Source organism: Thermobia domestica, chromosome 14, assembly GCF_964235325.1.
Source record: "Thermobia domestica chromosome 14, izTheDome1.hap1.1, whole genome shotgun sequence".
Taxonomy (NCBI): Eukaryota; Metazoa; Arthropoda; class Insecta; order Zygentoma; family Lepismatidae; genus Thermobia; species Thermobia domestica.
In genome coordinates this window covers 48092707-48109227 of record NC_137467.1, presented here as the reverse complement: position 1 = coordinate 48109227, position 16521 = coordinate 48092707, and positions in this window count along the sequence as shown.

The following is a 16521-nucleotide window of genomic DNA, read 5'->3' as shown; positions in this document are numbered from 1 at the left end:
AGATCATGAAGACAGCTTGGTTCTTTTTAGGAACTGGAAACCAAGCAGTAGTTAGCTTGGAATCCAAAAAGAGTTGAATACACTTGTCTATGTCAACTAAAAACATGCCGGAATTTATGGATTGTTTCTCGGTAATTTTCCAATATATGTAAGGGATATTTCTTCGAAGAGCTCTTTGCAACTGCAAGAGACGAAAACCAATTGTTACTCGTTATATTACGATTGGTCCCAGCTACATGATCTGCAAGTTATTTTATATATTTACAATCATTACTGACATTGAATGGTCCACCAGGCTGAACACCCAAATAAACTTCCAGATTTGACTTTTAATAGTTTCATGCCTATGTCAAAGCGAATAATTTGATCCCATATTAGGCTGGCTTTTGAGGCATATATTGCCGAAATGAGCATTTACCTCTGAAAGAGACAAGGTGCTTATCTGCGGTAAGGTAATCTGAAGGTTTGTACTTTTCTTAATAATTACGCATATACTTATTAATAATATCCCTAAATGGTGCACATTTGTCAATACGTCTTCGGTACTGCCAGTCTCTTATGTCATCATAGCGTAAACATCGCATTAGACACCTGAAACGGTTTCCACTCATAGTACATAACAGGAATCTAGTCAAGTCTCTGTACTCATGTTCCACATACTCTTCGTATTTCTTCTACCTTTATGTAGTGCCCAACACAAGTACAAAATACCAAAGAATGCTCTTATTTCTAATTTGTCAGTTGGATTTGCATCCCTGTCACGCGAATAATTTTGGCTTATTTTATCTATGTAAATGTTAGTGCTCTCGACTATTTTCTGTATTGTTCAGTGTCCAATAAGCATTCAATCGCTTTTAGATGAGTATCTTCATTTTTTTCCTTCCCTTCGAGGACCAGGTCTGTGCAGTGTAAGTATGAAATTATGACGCTGTGTTCGCATATTTCTTACTTGCACTGGATCAATAAACCATCTCGGAATTCTGTCCTTTGAAATCTTAAATTCTCCGTGAAACCTCATGCCTTTCTTCATCCTGGATATCCACATTCCTTTCTTCATCTCTATTTCTATTAAATACTCATTATCACATTCTTCAGTGTCACTATGATATTTTTGGACAACATCTTCCTCTATTTCGTCTTCGTTTTCTATACTGTTCGTAACACTTTAGTCGTCACTTTCAGTTTCTGTTAACCACTGTCGTATCTGTTCTCGTTCTTGCTCTGACAATTTAAACTAATATATATCACATATATTTGAGCGAATAATATGAAATGATACGTTCAAAACAAGAACAGTTAAAACATTCGGCAGAAAACAAACTGTCACGTCAGTACTAGCACGGATTACAATAGTAGTCCATGAGAAAATAGCAATCCGTATAACATCAGTGCGTTGACTGTTGGTGCTACCACTCGACTAATGTTCTATAATATGGGAGGAAGGTAGACGACTATTCATGGTCACAAGTGTTGCCAACTCTCAGATATCAGAAAACTGATACCCACTGGACTACAATAGTAATCTAGATAAATACATGTGGTTTTTGTACAATATATTTATGTACAATGTATGGTACATTCAACCACTTGTGTTTGCTTTTGTTATATTGTACAAAAAGAACACGTGTTTAAGTTTATCTTGATTTTTCTTCATTTTTAAAAAAATGTGGGTTGGACCACTGTTGCGCTAAAACTCTCAATTAGAAAAAAGGAGCAAACGTCATAAACATATACCTACGTATCTAAATATATTACGTACGTACCTTTCATTACTTTGAGACATGCTAATCCATTTACGTCGCATCTTTGATGAGTTTCAAAGAAATCTAAAATACAAATCCAGAAATTATTGTTTGCCTCTATATACTTTTCGCTTCAAACTATGAATTTGTCTTTAAAATGTATTATAATAATCATCACACATTTTAAACTAGAAGTAAATATACGGCGTGATAGGTTTGAAATGTCAGTTTTATGAACATGTACACACAGCCCCTGGACGCCAGGACAAGGGTACCTAACTACAATGTTATTTAATCTTTAGTAATGGAAGTCGTGCTATACAGAGAAAGACTAACTGTTAACATTGTAGTAAACTTGAGTTCATCGTTGCAAGGGAGAGCATCGCTTTTTGACGACACGACAGGAAGACAATAACTTACTTTACCTTTGTTATCCAAGATCTACTACTAACTTATTGCAATTAACAAATCGAAAGAAATGGATTACTTGGAATTATTTTTGCATTAAGCATTGGCAAGAATGTTTACTGTTTAAAGCTTTTAATTTTGATTTACTTAATTGTAAGTATTCAAATTGTTTATTTAACTTCGAGCAATTCAGCATTCCTGTGTCTCAATTCGGTCTATGTACTGATTTTTGCTCATTCAATGTCTCTCCTTATGTGTTACACAAACCATGGTACGATGGGCTTTTGGGAAATGTTCATTTCAGATTATATATAATATTCTTAGATTAATCTAAGAGATATTAAGCTACTTGTTTCTATTGGTACAACGGCAATGTAAATGAATCAATGTGATCATGCTATTTGACATGAGATATGTAAATGTCCGTCCATGCCTAGAAGTAATACCCAAAAACTTATCCGAATTCATGAAATCGATTTCATTGAATGAATTTTTTGGCCTCGTTACAATACGTTTATTAGTGGAAAACATTCGTTATATACAGAAATTTCTCATCTCTGAGAATAAGTAAAAGAAAAAGTGGCACATGAATCAGGGTGATCTTGCTATTTGACATGAGACATGGAAAAATCAGTCCATTGCTAGAAATAATACCCAAAAACTTATCCGAATTCATGAAATCGATTTCATTGAGTGAATTTTTTGGACTCGTTACAAAATTTTATTACTGGAAAACATTCGTTATGTGCAGAAAATTCTCATCTCTGAGAATAAGTAAAAGAGAAAGTGGCAAGGCAAAAAATGTCAATGTTACGTTTCTGGCAACCGATATACAATATGACACGAGTTTTCCTGAATGTCCTTATATATATATATATATATATATATATATATATATATATATATATAGGTGTCAATCAGACATTGGCGATAGAGCTCCGTTTCTTTAATTCATTCAATTATCACCAAGCATGTTAGACCGAGGTCTTCACGGGATCGATCCTCACTCGGGACTACAAAACATACATCAATTCATGCTCGGGCTGGGCAAGAACTGCCCGTTTTTAAATAGACAACCATATTTCTTGAGTGCTTTCTGGTCTAACTTTGTAAATATACAGCATGATGATATTTATCGGATCTTTCTTTCTAGAGAACCTTTAAAGCACAACTGCAAAATTAAACATCTAGTTGCTGTAAATAAAAATATAATTTTACGTTAATTATTAAGTTTCTCACAATTTGGGATTATTTATGTAATCCGGACTTATTTCGGACTCATTTAATTATCAGACGTGTTCAGATCTGGATCGGGCCAAAAGGCTAAAACTAGTCTTCCGCCCAGCCCGAAATATGAATACTTAATATCAGATTTACGGTAATTTATTGTTTTACATCAAGCATTTTATTAAAATTATAACTAAGAACAAACGATAATCTAAGTAAATAACGTCTATACTAAACCCAGTGTTTCAATGCCTCTTTCAAAGAAGCTTTATATTCACTCCCGTCTTTAGCAACTGCATCCAGTCTCTACTTTGTATTTCTACTTCGGCAACATCCACCTTCACATTGATTTCCCATCTGTGCCTAAGTCCTGCTAATGATCATTTTCCGATTTCATTTCACGTTAAAGCTTTCAGAGCGTTCCTACCTTGTTTCATTATTGTTAGACGTCCTGTCCACTCGGGCCTGCTAGCCCTGGATACCCTACAATTGTTTGAAAAACGGTAGAAATTTCCCAGTTACAAGACGAGTGGGTAAAGTTCCCCCATGTCCCTTCCCTATTCATCTTGTGACCGAATTAGTGTATAAACTTTATTTTCAAAGTGCTTTGGTGTGCGTTGTCCAAATGTTTGTCAACAATACAGTATAACATGTATGATTACAGTTTTGTAAATTTCAAGCTTCGTATTGCTCGACAGAATTAGCAATAAACATATTTTGAAATGAATAATAACACCCATTCCTGGCTTTCAGTTGACATTTAACTCCATGTGACAAGACGTGGTAATCCTGATCATATATATTTTAAAATATTACCTTCGTATATATTATATGCTGATACTTCAATGGATCCCACTTGTTACACTATAAATTTAGTTCTAAACTCATGTCGATACAGGCGTTTAATAATACATCGGAATATCTTCCTATTCTTTTCCTAATATCCTCTATCAGATTTATATCATCAGCACACGTAATAACCTTGTCAGTAACATTTGGATATAGGTCCTTATAACTATCTTTGTTATTTATTCGTAGTTGACAACAAAGTTAATAATTAATGGTCACATACAAATCTTTCATTCAAACACTTCTCGATGCTAAAGTTCGTGTGTAAACTTTCTACTATGTACCTACCTTAGAATTATCTACCTTGACCCAACAATCTCTCTTTGGTAACCTGTATAGATTAAGAGCTGTACGAATGCTTAAACCCTGTAACAATGTCTTATTATGTATCCTTACCGAATCGTGGAACTTTCTAAAATGACAAATAGTAGTTGAATAGATTTAAATTCCCATTCCTTTTGTATTATTTTTTAGTGATAGTAGCTTATCACTAGTTGATGTATTTCACTAAGATCTCAATATTTAATCTACAACAATTGCGTCTTCGTATGGCACCAGTCTTGATAATAACATGTATAAAACCATACAAGCGTATATCCAAAACTCCCAGGACAGTGCTCATAACATGCAAACCGCTTGCAGTTCACGAGTGTCCCGCTATTATGTGTTGCGGTAGTGTCTTGTGAGCCAGTGCGCAGTTTGAAGTGGAATCGTTTGAAGGTTGCATTAGTCGTCTGCAATTTTTCTTATCTAGGCGGTATGGTGGAAGTTGAAGAATAGAGGGTCTGCATCAAATTCTGGGTGTCAAGGTCAACGTCATTACATGAGATGAGAGGATCGTTTATGCTTACGACCCATAAACCAAACTTCAGTCTTCTAAATGGGAAAATCCAGAGTCTCGAAGGCCCAAAAAATCACGTATGCAAAGAAGAAAACTGAAGATCATATTTTTTTTCAGGATGGACATAGTAGGAGTTGAGGAAGTTGAGTGGGAAGGAAATGGATCTGTAAATTCCGGAAATTTTACATTCTTTTAGAGGGAAGGAAATAAATATCACCATTTAGGAACAAGGTTTTCGTTCATAAACGTATATTACCAGCAATTGAACGGGTTGAATTTGTTACTGACAGACATTCTTTTATTACTCTTATGGGACGGTGGTGTGATATTATTGTTTTAAATGTACATGCCCCAACAGAAGATAAGATTAACGATATAAAACACAGTTTTTACGAAGAAGTGGAGCGGATATTTGAACAACTCCCGCGATACCGTATGAAAATTATATTAGGGTATATCAATGCAAAGGTAGGACAATAGGATATTTTCAAACCGATTATAGGGAACGAAAATCTGCATAAGAGAAGTAATTACAACGGTGTTAGACTCGTGAACTTTGCAACATCCCGAGTAAAAAATTCCCACATCGCGACGTTCATAAATACACTTGGATATCACGTAATCAAATTGATCACGTTTTAGTAAATAGAATAAGACAATCTAGGATAATTAATGTCCGGTCGTTTAGAGGGGCTGATTATGACACTGATCTTTACCTGGTAGCAGCGATAAAACGAGAGCGTTTATCGTTCAGTAAAAGTAATATTCATTGCCCGTAAACCGAGAGATTCAATTTATAGAAATTAGAAGAGAGCCAGGTAAGAGAGAAATACTACATTCAAGTTTCGAAAAGATTCACGGCTTTAGAAGATTCGGAGTGCAATAGTTTTGAGGATACCTGGATTGAAATTAGAGGTAGCATTAAAATTTCAGCAAAAGAGAAAATGGGACACGCGGAAATACGTAGGAACAAACCACGGTTCGTCCAGGAATGCATAAAAGTAGCAGAGAAGAAAAAACATGCAAAAATATACTGGCTACAAAATCCGAATGAAATAACTACACAAAAGTTCACAGACATCAGGCGGAAAACTTCAAAAATTTCAGAAGAGGAAAAAACGATTTTCTAAAAGCTAAAAGGAACTTGAAGATTATGTACAAGGGAATCAACGAATTTAAGAAGGGCTATCAACCTCGTGCTTATATATTAAAGACAGATGACTGTACAGTTCTCTGCATCGGATAGCATCTTAAATTGATGGAAAGAGTTCTTTGGCGACTTACTTAACACGCAACGAAAAACTATTGTGCGTGGAGAAAAGAAGATTCACACCCCAGAACGGTATATTCCAGAACACAACCGAATACAAGTATAAACCGTTATAAAGAAATTAAAGAATCACAAATCTCCGGGTGTAGATGAAATTCCGGCTGAGTTAATTTTAGCTGGAGGTGAAAAATTGTGGAACAAGATACACATACTCGTTATCCTTATATGGAACAAGGAAAAATTACCACAAGAGTGGAAAGAATCAATTGTTGTTCTAATTCACATGAAAGGCCGAAAACTGACTGCAATATCTATCGAGGCATTTCTCTTCTGTCAACATCCTATAAAACTGTTTCAAATGTTCTATTAGCATGACTGGCCCTATACGCAGATGAAATTGTTGGAGATTATCGGTGCCGATTTAGATAAAATCGATCAATTATCCTCAAATATTTACCATTCGCCAAATACTCGAAAAAAGTGGGAATACAGTACCTCGGTACATCAACTATTTATTGATTTTAGAAATGCGTACGACTCCGTTATGAGAGACACATTATACAATGTTGTTACAGAACTTGGAATACCGAGAAAGGTAATTAGATTAATTATGGTATGTTTAAATAAATCCCAAAGTAAATTCTGGGTAAGAAAATATTTATCCGCCTCGACAATGGCCTGAAACAAGGAGATTCAATGTCGCCATTATTATTTAACTTTGTGCTGCAATACGCCATAAAGAAAATCAAAGATTGCAACCAGGACCTAGAGTTTAATGGGATTTCCACGTTATAGCATATGTTGATTATGTAAATTTAATAGTAGATGATAGGAGAATAATAGAAAGAAATGCAGAGATTTTATTAAACGCTTGCAGAGATATGGGTTTAAAAGTAAATGCAGTTAAAACTAAATACATGGAAGACCCAGGGATCGGAATACAGCAAAGTAGACTCCATTCTAGAAATTTAAGAATAAACAAAGCAGGGTCTTAACGCTATTCAAAAAAAAAAAACGACTTCCAGAAATGCTTCCAAGCATGGTAGAGATGCCGAAACCTCTGTATAATGCAAAGATAATGGACGAACTATCTTCAAAGATAAGAAACTTTCACTTTACAGATTGAGATCTGGAACTTTTGGATGCAAACTTGTATTAAAGGTTGCTCACAGAAGAGTTATACCTCAATAAAAATCACAATCACTTTATTCGTCTTTCCTATGAATTACAACAATAACTGATTCATTCCGCTCTTGTGGCAATTTCTTCTTGCACCATATGGAAAATATGAGTTATCTTTCTTTATAACTTTCGATTCGAGCTAAGATAAATCATCCTGAGTTTGAAGTATACCTGTTTATTTAATTTCGTAGTAACTCGTATTTTGCCATGCTCTGTACTATATAGAATTACTGTGTTCATTTACTTTTCTTCGTGGATACTAGTTTATGCTTGCCTGTGAAGAAAATAGTGAAATAAATATTTTAATACATTCAAGATGCATCCTTTCAGTCCGTCGGCTTGGTTTGGCAACATTTCTTAAAATAGTTGATACCTTTAACATATCCGAGTCTATTATAATTCCCAAGATCTTTTTTTGGGCTATCAAAAATCTCCTATCTCTGCTCTAAACTTTTGGATTTTTCCCTTTTGACGTAAATAGTTTTGTGTAGTTATTTAAATGTTAGTATAGCCGTTTCCGTTTTGCATATTTTCTCCCCTGTACAACTTTATTGCAATCCTGGTGCAACTAAGGTCTTTTCTTATGAAGTTCCTTGTGATTCTATTTTCGTTTTTCAAAAATATAATGTTGCCACTAGTAAAACTGTAGTATAATCTTCAATAGTGCTCTCTGAACATTCTAATTACAATCATAGTGTAATTGTGCTATTTTTTCAATATGTGCTTTACAGTATAATCAATAATTATTTTCGTATTAGGTATATCTGTTGATAAAGAACATTTAGTTAAACTATTTTTCATAATCGTGTTATGATGAAACACGCGTTTTATATATTCAACAATTTTATAACTATTCAGTTGTCTTATCCACTTAAAACATTAGAAAAGTAAGAGAAACAGACATTATAAGTATCTAGTCTTAATTAAGACATTACTTCTTTATTCCATATCTTTAAAGAAATAAAATTATCTAAACGTTACAGCCTAATTATAATGATAATAAATAGGAAGGTAAAAAGAATAACGAGCATGAAGTTATCGTTCCGTATAATAATTCGGATTTATAGTTTATTCACATTTCTTGTAATCATTTCATTATACCTATAATTAATATTTTAATATATATGAATATCTTAAAAATAATTTGTTTCTTCAATATATACCTTGAGAAAATCCAGCCTTAATATCCGTGCAATTACACAACTCAAGTTTCCTTGCAACATAGCATTCGATGATGCAGGCTCTTTTTGAATAATATTTGAAAGCCCATAATCCCTTCGATTCATCTAGAAATCTACATTTCCTCCTGCTTATGGGAACCAAATCCTCAACTTGGTTATCAGCAAGGTCTTCGTGAACGATCATGTGATATTGAACGCTTAAAGAGGTTCTGTGTCCATATTTCAGTTTAACATTACTTATAGGCAACGACATACCTGGGAATAGGAAAACCTAGAAGTAGAAATATTATTGTTATTATTATCTTATAGTTTCATTAAACGAATGTATATGATGAATATTTTTTATAGGTCACTACAACTTTTATATATTTAATGATGCAAAAAATATATGGTATGTATACATACAGGGTGTCTCACCTAACATTGCAACCTAGAATGTTTTGAAATGACGAAACATGACAAGACTGTACCACTGCCAGGGGCCTATTAAGTTCTATAAATTCTGGGGTCCCATCATAGGACCCATTGGCTACCTTGAAAATTTTAAATGGAAACCCCCATTTTTTATTATATTCTGCGATCAAAATTAAGTAACTCTCACGTGAAGCTCTTTTTGGTTTTTCTGATACATGGCGCTCAAACGAAAAAAAAAATGAATCATCGTACGCACGTCCCCCATTCTTTGCCACCTGGAATATTTCCGAAATAACAAAAAAAATTGAGAAAAATCTAGATACATAAGAATGTACACATTTCAGGGCCTTTTAAAATTTTGTAAAAGAAACAAGTACCAAAAGGGGTCCCGTCAAAGGGTCCCAGAGCCAACTTGAAAATTTCAAATGGAACCCCTCTATTTTTAATTGCAGAATATCTTATTTTCCGATCAAAACTAAGCAACATTAACTAGAAGGACATTTTCTTTATTCTAGATGGTGATGTGATAGCAGAAAAATGAATACCATCGTACACACGTGTTCAAATTATTAATATCACGCTCTAAAAATGCAAAATTAATGTATAATCCTAATATCAAAGTTCCAGAACAGTTAATTTAATGGGTAAACCAACAATATAGGATCCTTCATTTATTTACTGTACAGTTAAAGTTGTGATATTACCGTTGAACAGCAGATGGTATTAGTGAAGGAGGAAAATTCTGAAAACGTTGTTTCAGTTGTAAATATCTATTGTGGTTCCTATCAACAACTTACAGTCTGAAGTGTTGGGTTTGCTGTCGTAAGAAGTCAACGACATTCAAAGTGTTCAACAGACTGAAATGTCCTGTTTAAAATGATTTTCATGTGTTTCGTGTATCAATGTTCTACTCTGTGTAGTCCTGTAATTGCAACATAATGGAAAAAGCAAAAGATCTTTTTGTACGTAAGATGGAAATTAAAAAAATACTTCTGGTGGAAATAATATATTCACGGCAATACATTGCTAGTAGAGCTGGGATAGAAAAAAAAATATGTTAGTAGAAGTTCTGTTGGAATGAACAAGAGCCAAGCTAATGCTGGAAAGTGTGGACGAAAACCAAAGCTATGCCTAAGATATATCACAAAAATAAAAAGTTTTGCTTTGGGAAACAGAAGTGAAGTTCTAATAAACTTAAGCATAAAAATGGCTGTGTATGACCTAGAAGTGTTAGAAGGATTATTTGGGCCAAGAGAATAAAATTACACGGTCAAGAAAGAAAAAAAATAGAGTATATTCCAATCATGTCCAAGAACCCTCATGAATGGGCACGATGCCTAGAATATTGGACTGCTGACGATTGGAGAATAGCGCGTTTCAGTGATTAATCATGCTTTTTTTTGTCTGATGAATATTCACAATATGTGCGACGTTGACCTGGGAAGATTTCAAATTGGAATGTCTCTAATAAACCGTGAAGCACTTCAGTCATGTGCTGGGGTGTGATCTCTGTGACACGACAATGAAGAACGACGAAAACCTACAAGTTCTTCAAGAGGAACTGCTTTCCCAGACTGCACTCTAGTTTGATGACGTACAATTCAACTTTATGCATGATGATGCCTCATGCCACCGGGCCAAGGATGTGGCAGAATTACTGGAGGAAAACGAAATTAGTGTTCTTCTGTGTCCAATCACTACTCCTGATATGAACCCGATTGAAAACGTTTGGAGCTTCATGAAGGAAAAGCTAGAGACGAAACACATTAGAAACTAACTTCTATTGATCAAGGAGATGAACAATTGTTGTATCATGACGGTGAATTGAATGCAAAATGAGCTGATGTCCTACACAGGATAATACGATAAAATACTTAATAAAGAATAAAGGATTTCATAAGAAATATAAATCTTTGTGTGAGAGATAATTTTGTTGTAAGTATTGCATATCAATTTTTGTTTCCAATTTTGATGTACACTCTTTATAGTAATTATATTTCAAGGTTACGCACGCATTTGTTTAATTGATACTGAAAAGCATATGCAACACCTACTAGAAATTAGGACAGAGTTACAAAACAGTAATTTGGTTTAAGTTCGAACGTATTTTCGAACGTATTATTCTAAGAACAGTAAAATATTCAGAAACGATCTTGAGTCTAATAATTTTAACGCCTCTGTACGTACAGCCCCTAATTTTGCTTCTTCAAATATATTTATTTTATTTTATTTATTTAGGTTATGTAGTTTATTTTGGTTATGCAAAACGAAAGAGAGCAATCAAAGTAGAGGGACTGTATATTTTTGTTCTTTTTTGTTTTCTTTTCTGGTGTTTCGTTAGTATTTCTTCTTATTCTCCCCTTTCTCCCCCTTTCTCAAAAGGTGTGATTTTTTAGAGATTAATTTAGATATACGAATAATGCAAACTTCTAGTACCGAATGATATCTCCGGCGATATTCATCTTTATGCGGAAAAACGGTTTAAGTTGGGACAAAAGCCCCAACCAAAATTTTGAATGTTAACACGTGATGAAGAACAACCAGTGGATCGAAACAAACGAAAATGTGTATAGATATTGTAGACGTAAAATCAGGGAATACTTATTTCCTGGAGAAAACTTCTAAGTGCGGCACTCAAGCTCCTCGAAACAGTTGATCACGAAATATCATAATGTGTAATAAGTGTAATTCAATAGTACCTGAAGCATATTGTTCGGAATTGCAATAAAACTTCATTTAGAGACAATACACAAAAAAATAAGAGAATACGTTTTTTTTATTTTGCACGGAAAAACGGTTTAGGAACAAAAGTTTCAATCCAAAATTCTGAAATTTGCCGCCCGAATCATAGAAAGAAATAGGCCAAAAAAATGAAATTGTGTACAGATATTATTGACGTAAAATCAGTGAATATGGCTATGTATTGTCCTGGAAAAGTTTCTTGAGTAGGGCGCATGTGCCTCAAAAGATTTGATCATGAAATAACAAAAATGTTGGTTAGTGTAATTTAAAAGTACGCAAATCACATGCAGAATTTGAACTAACTGCATTGCGAATGTCCTGTTCCTCTTCTCTTTTACCGTTGCGCCGAAGCAAATAAATCTTCTACTAACTTTCGTTGGGTGTATATATAGTTAGTATTGTCTCCTATGTTTTTTCCCGCTAGTTAATGACGAATATTTAAGGGGGTAGACTACTAAATATATTTCAAAAGCTAAAAATTTTGCTTTTCCTTGCTTTTCGTAAGTAAAAAGAGATAATGAAGTGTAACTTACCACTGTAATAGATAATGTTATTTTATATCACAAAATATAAATCAAAAGAATTTCCAGTATTGCCATCCACAGAAATTACAACGTGACCAGAATTTGAATTACCTAAAATCTAGGTTAAAGCAGCGACTAGAAAAATGAACTCAAGGGTAATTGATGTATTTTCATATTGTCTTGGTTCATTGTCAACTACGTTTTAAATAATATTTGTATTTATTTTGTGATAACTTATTTATTTTGTAATAACTTATGTACACTGTTACAAAATAAATTCAAATATTATTGAAAAAGTAATTAACAAGGAACCAAGACAACACGATATGTCATCAATTACCGTTGAGTTAAATTTTGCTTTTGAAAAATATTTATTAGTCTGCCCCCTTAAATGAAGATAATGTTATTGATGTGCAGTTTTAAACTTTACTTCAGAAGTACATAAATGCAGTGTAAATTACTTCATGATTTTAGCAACTTCGTTTTACACAATCTTAGTAGAATAAATTATTACAATGCGTAATATTTTAAACGCTTTTTATTTCATTATTACAAGTCAGGAAATGGAAATTAAACATTTTACCCACATTGATCTACCTAGACTAGATAGGATATTGTAACAGCTTACATGTTTTTTTCCGAATTTTAAAAAAAAATCTTCGATCATCTGGGGTTAGCTACGGACTAATCGCGCTATTAGCGGTTTTGGACAGTACTATTCCGTCATGCTCATGACTATGAATGGCAAGGGCCATAATGGATATAAGTATTGTCAAATTGGAAGACCGGAATTAGCTGTTGTGTTAAAGTTATATCTTTTTCGTAAAGATAGATAGATAGATAATTGGAAAGTCAAATTCAAAATTCCATTGAACATCATTATATGATTGTGAGTTTCTAATTTAAATTGTATGTTTAGAAAATATATTGCTAATGGTCCATTTTGGACATTTTTGCTTTGAAATTGATTCAGTAATTTCTGTATATTTCTTATAAATGATGATTCAAAAAAATGACGCTCCCAGTACCAAGGGCCCAGATAAAGAATAAAATATAGGATTTCATGACTGACATTTGACAAACTTTTCCACATCGAAAGAACTTTTAATATTCGTTCAGTAGTTTCTGAAAATTTCTTTTATATATCGAATCGGAAAAAGAGGCCCCCTACACTCAAGGTCCCATTCTTCATGATAAAATATAGCGTAACATCACTAGCGTTAGGCAAGTTTCCAAACAGAAAAAGAATTTTTGATGTCGATTCAGTTGTTTCCGTATATTTCATATATAGATTGAATCAAAAATAATCGAGGACGCATTTTCTAAGATAAAATAAAGTTTTCTATCAATAGCATTAGACAAATTTTCCAAACAATTTTTGAAACCGATTCAGTGCTTTCTGAATATTTGTATTAAATATATTTAAGCAAATAATAACTCCCCACTCCCGCGAGCCCTTTTCCATAATAAAATCAGAATATCATCACTAGCATTAGACAAACTTCCCCACATTCAAGGAATTTTTGAAATTAGTTCAGTTCTGTCGGAAAATTACATATATATGGTAAATCAAAAAATGACGCCACTACATCCAAGGGCCCATTTTCAAGGACAAAATTAGCGTAATGTCACTGGCATTAGAAAAGCTTTCCTATACTGAAATAATTTTTGAAACTGATTTACTTTTTTTGAATATTTCTATTATAACCAAAAACAAAAAATAAACGCCCCAGCGCTCGGGAGACCTTTTCTAGGATAAAACATACGATATCATGACTGGTATTTGATAAGCTTTCCACACATCGAAAGGTTATTTGAAATCCGTTCAGTAGTTTCTGAAAATTTCTTATACATAATACATCAATAAATGACGCTCAATACGTCCAATTGCACATTTTCCAGGACAAAATATAGCATATCGTCACTAGCATTAGACAAGCTTTTCTACAGAGAAAGAATTTTTGAAATCGGTTCATTAGTTTCTGTATATTACTTATATATATGGAACGACAAACGACGCCGCAGCACCCAAAGGCCCATTTTCCAAAATAATATATAGCGTATCGTCACTAGAATCAGACAAACTTTCCAACATGAAAAGAATTTTTTGAAACCAGTTCAGTAGTTTCTGAATAATTCTAATAAAATATTTAAGCAACAAATAACGACCTCGCATGCGGAAGCATATGTTTAAAGATAAAATATTGGGTATCATAACTGGCATTAGATAAGGCATTCCATATCAAAAGAAGATGTGAAAGGCGTCCAGTGGTTTTTCAAAATTTCTTATATATAGTGAATCAAAAAATGAAGCCCAATATTTCCAAGAGCCCATTTTCCAGCACAAAATATAGCGAATCATCACTGCCATTAGTCAAGCTTTTCAACAGAGAATTTTTTTTAAATCGGTTCAGTAGTGTCTGAATAATTATAATAAATATATTTCAGTGAAATATAACGCCCCACGCCAGAGAGCGCATTTTAAAGGACAAAATATAGGATATTATCAAATGGCATTAGACAAACTTTCCCTCATCTAAAGAAATTTAAAATTTGTTCACTAGTTTCTGAAAATTTCTTATATATAGCTAATCAAAAAATGATGACCCCTATATTCATGAGTCCATTTTCCAGATGAAAATATAGCGTATCGTCACTGGCATTAGACAAGGTTTCCAAAACGAAAATAATTTTTGAAACTGATTCAGTAGCTTCTTCATATTTCTATTAAATATATGTTAGCAACAAATAATGCTCCAGCGCCCAGAAGCCCATTTTGCGGAATGAAATATAGGATATCATCACTGACATTAGATAAGCCAGGAGAAAAACAAATTTGTTGAATAATTTTAAAAAATGTCTCAACGAACCTCAAGTTTTGAACATGCTTACAATACTTAGTATATGGGGAATATCTGGAATGAGCCCTTGTAATTTAGAAACTGCTTAAGAAAATGGGAAGATATCTCGAATCGTGGGACTAGAGTAAGAGACTAACCTAATTTTGTATAGCATTAATATGGCGGTCATATTGAACTCCGCCATCTTGAATTCAGCTCGTTTTTTAAACAGAAAAAGGATCATGTGATATAAGGTTTTGAGGTAGCGTTTCGCCGGACACACAAACATTCAAGCTAAGCTATAATCTTGTAAGAGTTCCTACGTGTGAAAAACGAAACGATTTGATGTAATGTTTATATGTAGTTATGAACAACAGCTTTGTAAGAATTTTGGATTTTTTGTATAATCTGAAACAAACTCGTACAGACAGTTAAATCGTTGTTTCGCTATGAACTACAAATAAGTTTCCATTAAGATGATTCATACACCATTATGAAGAAAACGAAAAATTATAACTTGGAAGACATTGAAATATCCCTTATTTATATAATAGCTTTATGGTAAGTTTTCAGTCTTATTTGATGCGTAGTTCATTTTCGTCACATCTGGGAAGAGATTGGGCCTTCACTGTCTGCAAAGAAATTGCTTCTGCTCCTCAGTTTTCGTAAGAACGTTGTTATAATCATTTATTATTTTCATTTCCCTTTCTGCTGCATTGTTTGTAACGTGGATGAAATTAGCTATTGTCTTTCCTTGAAGATGGCCACTGTTATTTCACCATGAAATCGGATCACATTCAAGAAACCCTTTGGGTGTGTTATACCTCTCGAGGAAAAGCTGTATGTTTGTTTAACAAAGTCAGTGACTTCTCTTCTCACAAGATTTTTTGTCGTATCATTTCTTGTGTCAAGAATCTTTGATCTCTCAGTTTCCTGTTACAGTTATAATTCTTTCAACCAATTCTTGTTTTTCCATTAAGTTAATTTAACCATCAAAAAACCCTAACACTGTGTGTTTCCCCAAGCACCAGAGATGACGAGAAAATTTAGAAAGTACCACTTCAGATTATCTCAGCACGTATTTTTCTCCAACTGTAAAATACTTACAAAACTTTAAGGTCCTGTAATTGTAAATGGGATGCTTGATCACATTTAAACCAAGCTTGCACATATAGTCGTATGAGGAATATACATACTCTCCGAAAACCCTTTTCAATTTGGTTCGTTAAACATAATAGTTGGCGAAAGGAAAATATTTTTAAACAGAAGATTATTCTTCCAGTCCACTTTTTATGGTGAAT